We start from the raw sequence: 6,642 nt of genomic DNA, 5'->3' as shown, positions 1-6,642 counted from the left end.
AGCCTTGAAATGCGTAGCAATAAATATTTTATTTTGGAATAACCTTTTGCAACATTGATTCCTGGGCAGCTCTAATTATCATCCATCCGCATTCTTTTCATTGTTTGTGCACATGGGAGGGCTCAAAAGGGAAAAATCATTCTTTGGCTTTGGAGCACAAATTTGGCAAATTGACCGCATTTTGGAAACTACACCATTATGAAATTCAAGTTGGAGTGTAGTGAGCATTTTGTCCTATAAGTATGGCTGTGTGAAAATGAAGATTTTGATTTGTTACAATAATATGTAAATTTAGCTCAAGATATTTCATATTTACATGGCTAATAAGAGAAAAAAGTACCCTGTAAATTATTATGCTATTTCTCCCAAGTAAGGCAATACCTTACAGATGGTCATACACATGATAGAACTCAGAAGAGAAGCACCATTTGCTTTTTGGCTAGAGTTTCCTGTGGGCACTATTTTCAGAACCCCTAAGGTTCCAAAATGGCAAAAAGTGGACTAATTTTGCAAATTACATTAAGGGAATTAATGTATAGGTATAGTGACTATTTTGACTCCATTCATGTTTTCCAGAAATTAGTGCACTGTGAATGCTGCAGAGTGAAAATTGCAAATGTGCCATTTAAGTGCCCAATACATAGTGCCCCACTTGTTCTGAAGACAGGCACCACATAAATTGTTTAAATAAGTTGTCTAGGACTCCTCATATTGAGATGTCATCAATTGTTATTTGTGGGGGTCTGACTCCCCTACCGATCAGCTGAAAACTATTCTGGCAACTGTCGGAACTAAGAAATGAATGGGATGCATACAGAAGCCCAGTATATAGCTTGGTGGCCGCTGCCGAGTACTGCAATACATGCACTTTAATAGGAGATAAAGTGCAGTACTCTGCTACAGCCACTAAGCAATGTAAGGTGCTGCTGTGTTCAGCCCATACAACACTTAGTTTCCACTGCTGGAGCAGTTTTCAGATGATTGGAGGATGTACAATGTGTAAAAGCCCCACCAGTCTCTTATTGATGAACTATCCAAGTCATCAATGATTAATGCCATACATGTCAACGTTAACTGTTTGGCTTTGTGAGTGTGGATTTTACAGGATTGTTTTTTGTGAGCCATGTTGCTTTTCTTGTGTGTTTGAGATACTAGTATCATGGAAAACCTCTATTTTTGTCAACAGATGACAGATCTGTGTAGGTAGCGGCTTGCTTTTTGCAGGATGAGTTGAAGTTTTTATTGGTGCCAATTGGGAGTTCACAAGGCTGAGTTCACACGATGCGTATTTAATGCGTTTCCACGGCGTTTTTGCAGTTGCGTAAACGCCGCGGAAACGCATTAAAAACGCATGGTAGAAGGGCAGCAATGTTCCCCAATTGAAATCCGCATGTGCTGTGCCCATGATGCGGATTTTTCCGCAGCGTAAACGCTGCGCTCAAAAATCCGCAGCATGTCAATTAATTTTGCGTAAACGCGGCGTTTTCGCCGCCATTGACTTGCATTAGAACGCACCAATTCCGCAAGACTGCATTTGTACTTGCGTTATTGGTGCGTTCTAATGTGCGGATGGTACCCGGGTGTGGAGGAGAGGAGAGTCTCATCCACACCCAGGTACCATTAAAAAAGCTGTAAAAAAAGGAATAAGATAAAAAATATATATATACTTACCATCCGTCGGCCCGCGCAGCGCTCCTGCTTGGTTCCCGGCACTTGCAGTGAGTTGAAGGACCTGCGCTGACGTCAGAGTCATGTGACGGGTCACGTGACGCTGATGTCGGCAGGTCTTTCAATTCAAAGTTGCCGGCAGCCGGGAGAACAGAGTGAGCAGGACAGCGCGGGCCATCAGAGGGTAAAGTATACATGTATTTTTTATTTTTACCACTCTCTCGGGTCACACTATATAAATCTATGCTGTTTGATGGATTTATACAGTGTGACCTAGTTGTCAAGCACTTTCCAGGTGATGCTAAAATCGCCTGGAAAGCGCTTGTCAAACCAATGCGGAAACGCATGTGGAAACGCATGTGAATCCGCATGTATTCCGCAGGAAAAACGCATGCACAATCTGCATGCGTTTTTTCTGCCAGGGAGATGCAGAAATGATGCAGAAATTTTCTGCTTCATTTCTGCGTCCTGTGCACATACCCTAAGGCTGAGTTCACACGATGCGTATTTAATGCGTTTCCGCGGTGTTTTTGCAGTTGCGTAAATGCCGCGGAAACGCATTAAAAACGCATGGTAGAAGGGCAGCAATGTTCCCCAATAGAAATCCGCATGTGCTGTGCACATGATGCAGATTTTTCCGCAGCGTAAACGCTGCGCTCAAAAATCCGCAGCATGTCAATTAATTTTGCGTAAACGCGGCGTTTTCGCCGCCATTGACTTGCACTAGAACGCGCCAGTTTTGCAAGACTGCATTTGTACTTGCGTTATTGCCGCGTTCTAATGTGCGGATGGTACCCGGGTGTGGAGGAGAGGAGAGTCTCATCCACACCCAGGTATCATTAAAAAAGCTGTAAAACAAGAATGAAATAAAAAATAAATGTATTCTTACCTTCTGTCAGCCCGCGCTGTGCTCCTGCTTGGTTCCCGGCACTTGCAGTGAGTTGTAGGACCTGCGCTGACGTCAGAGTCATGTGACGGGTCACGTGACGCTGACGTCGGCAGGTCTTTCAATTCAAAGTTGCCGGCAGCCGGGAGAACGGAGTGAGCAGGACAGCGCGGGCCATCGGAGGTAAGTATATACATTTTCTCGGGTCACACTATATAAATCCATGCTGTTTGTATGGATTTATATAGTGTGACCTAGTTGTCAAGCGCTTTCCAGGTGATGCTAAAATCGCCTGGAAAGCGCTTGTCAATCCATATGCGGAAACGCATGTGGAAACGCATGTGAATCCGCATGTAATCCGCAGGAAAAACGCATGCACAATCTGCATGCGTTTTTTCTGCCAGGGAGATGCAGAAATGATGCAGAAATTTTCTGCTTCATTTCTGCATCGTGTGCACATACCCTAAGGGTATGTGCACACGATGCAGAAATGAAGCAGAAAATTTCCTGACCATTTCTGCATCTCCCTGGCAGAAAAACGCATGCGGATTATTGGCGCGGTTTTTGTGCGGTTTTGGCGCGTTTTTCCATGCGTTTTTCACGCGTTTTTTTGATGCGTATTTTGAAGCGTTTTGGAAGCGTTATTGAAGACAAATAAAGTTTTGGGGGAAAAAAATAAAAAAAAAGACAATTTGATGTCATTTCCTAGTACAACCCCTTTTCACCATTTTGGAAGTATTCAAGATGCCACAACAACTGCAGCCCCTGCCTCTCAGTAAACCATATTTGTTTGTTCTGCTGGCGACTGCAATAAATCTCATGCATCACTACAGCGATCAGGTAAGATAAATTTAAGTAGAAGGTTTCGTTTATTGCATGTAGTGTGCACTAACCTATTATTCTCCCATAGGAGCGGTCTAGGAGGATGAGGAGAAGACCCAAAAAGCTATGGGTGCACCCTATTGTGCAGGAGCGGGCGGAGAAGGGGCACTTCAATGTGCTGTACCAGGATTTAAGGAGGTAAGATATATGGGGAAAACAGGATCTCGTCATCCGTGTGTACCTAATTTCTATATGATTTTTTTTTGTCAAATAATATATTTTAATCGGTGTGAACCTAATATTTTTTTTGAATTTTACAGATATCCAGAAAAATTTCAAAAATTTTGTCGGCTCACAATTGCTGCGTTTGATAGGCTGCTGGGTCTTCTTGCTCCCGACCTCGACTATACAGACACCATCATGAGGAGGGCCATCTCTGCTGAGGAAAGGCTGCTCATCACCTTGCGGTAAGTTGAACATTTTAAATCTATGTCTACATGTATGTATATATTAATATTTTATAAAGCTTAATCAACATATGCTGTCACCTCCCCAAATATTTTCTCAGTATTCGCCCAGTATATTTGCTGTGGAGTTGGATACAAAACCAGGTGAGGAACAATGCGAGAAATTAAATAGAAACCCGTCACCAATTATGCATTTATCATCCACTCCTGGTTTTGACTCACACTCTTAACTAAAAATACTGATGGAATACTGACTATATGGCTGGTTTCACACGTACAGATATCTCCAGCACCATAAGTACTGGAAATATCATAGCACAGTGTGCGTTACATGCACCGCACCTGGATCACATGGACAGACTTCTGTGAGTCAGCGGTACAATTATCACTATTCAACAAGTCCTTGCTGACCGCTGCCTTAATCATGGTTCTATGCCGGCGCTTTGATCAGCAACATAAGGGATCATGATGAGGGGGTTAGTAGTGTGGCCCCACATGTAAAATTAAGAATGAAATAACAATCATTACGTCTGTTGTCTCTGCCACCACTCGTACTGGAGAAACAGACGTGTGAAAGAGCACTAAACTTGTCCGTTTTGTTATTAATAATCACATAGGAACATGAAAAATTTAATTTGTTGTATTCCTTACAACATTGTCAAATTGAAAATTAAAAATCTTGAGTGGACAATTATCCACTCCTTATGTTTTCAAACTGGCATGATTAGTTCCACCACTCATGAATGGGCCCAACAGACCACCCCTCCCTTCAGGATTACCTTGGTGAGTCATCCTCTGGTGATGGCTCTTATGTGTCTATAATGTTTTCCTGTACATAAGATTAGCTGGGTCATAGCAAGGGGATAGTGATAAGGTCACTGAATAGAATTGATGTGTGACCTGTTGATGAGCAAACAATAGAGGCAAACACAGCCAATGACAAGTGACTACATATGTGAGAACTACCTAACAAAAAAATGTAAAAACAAAAAAAAAACACCTTTCAAATGTCCAACCAAAACTACAAGACTCAGTGCTGCAAACTATTTTAGTCTAATTTTTTTTTCTATACTAATTACTATTGTGGGATTATAATGTTGTCTTGTATTTCTTTTCTTTTTGTGTCTTTTCTAATTTTATATTTTTCCTTTTCAGGTTTTTGGCCACAGGAGAGAGCTATACATCACTGCACCTCCAATTTAGGGTGGGTAAATCCACCATTTCCCAAATTGTGAGGTGCACATGTACCGTCATCTGGCAGAAGTTGCAGCCCATCGTGATGCCTTCCCCAACCGAGGAGACTTGGCTGCAGGTCGCAGCAGGCTTTCAAACTGTGGCCAATTTCCCCAACTGCATAGGTGCTGTCGATGGAAAACATGTGAGAGTTCAGCAGCCACCACGATCAGGATCACGCTTCTTTAATTATAAGAAGTATTTTTCTGTGGTCCTGATGGCGGTGGCTGATGCAAATTACAAATTTGTTGCCATCGACGTTGGCGCTTATGGTAGCACTGGGGACTCTCGGGTGTTGCGATCATCACAGATTGGTCTGCAAATTCTTCAAGATGGCGGAACGCTCCCAGCCCCAAGACCTTTGCCAGGTTCCACAGATCCAGTTCCCTTTGTGATGGTATCGGATGAGGCATTTCCCTTAATGAACAACCTGCTGCGCCCCCATACCCACGAAGGGCACTGAATGCCCGGCGGAGGATTTTCAATTATCGGCTGAGTCGTGCACGCAGATATGTGGAATGCACCTTCGGAATCATGTGTAGTCAGTGGAGGATCTTTCATACTGCCATCCAGTTGGATACGGAGACGGTTGACACTGTAATTAAGGCATGCTGTGTACTCCACAACTATGCTCGTGAGTACAGCACTGAGCAAGATGAGGAGTCACAGCTGTCTGAATTAATTCCAGTGGTCAACTTGGCTCCGGGAAGGCCATCCAACTCTGGTGCCAGGGTGCGAGAAACCTTCGCTGACTACTTCATGAGTCCTGAAGGTGCCGTGCACTGGCAATACTCCTGTGCTGGTGTTGAGCAGCCTGACCAGCAGAGAAGATCTGATGCCCAATAAAAGAAGAATTTCGAGAAAAGTTATTATTGTCAAAACTGATAAAACCTTCTTAACGAATAAATTTGTTTTAACTCACAATCTTGTGTCCATATTCAGTGATATGTGTGGCTTTATGACCATACATCTACGCATAATAAGATGGCTTTCCAGTGCAGCACCCATGAAGATATTTCAGATACTTGAAACCCCCCCCCCCCCCACCAAAAAAAAAAAAAAACCTGAGATATTCAAACCTGTCCCTGGGAATCGGCGGTACTAGTAGATCGCTCTTCCCAAATACTGGCTGCTAAAATCAGCACAGACCATTGTCATTTGCTTGTGCTCTGAGCAGAACAAGCAAAGAACGATGTTGTGACAATTCATCCCTTTGTCGTCAAGTCATATAATTTATTTTTTTTTAATTACAAATCAAATCGGCTAAATACAGACAGCCAAACATGAAGTGTCATAATAACTTTAACAAATTATTGTTCCCCTGAAATTTGTGCAGGTCAGGGGCCCATTTTTTTTTTTTGTTAGGTGAAAATTTTCACTGACACTACCCAAACAGAAATACTATATATACTCTAAATTTTACCTGAAGTAACATGGACATTTTGTCATAAATATAAATTTATTTTAAGAAAACATATCGAAAAATGTGAAACAACTTGAAACAAAAAAAATTGCCCAAAAAATGGGAAACAAACATCTGGACAAACATTGTCCATAACTTTACAA

The sequence above is a fragment of the Phyllobates terribilis genome, unplaced genomic scaffold (assembly GCF_046119375.1).
Source record: "Phyllobates terribilis strain yellow unplaced genomic scaffold, ASM4611937v1 Scaffold_11__3_contigs__length_659146591, whole genome shotgun sequence".
In the NCBI taxonomy this organism is placed as follows: domain Eukaryota; kingdom Metazoa; phylum Chordata; class Amphibia; order Anura; family Dendrobatidae; genus Phyllobates; species Phyllobates terribilis.
Note: the sequence above shows the minus strand (reverse complement) of the source record.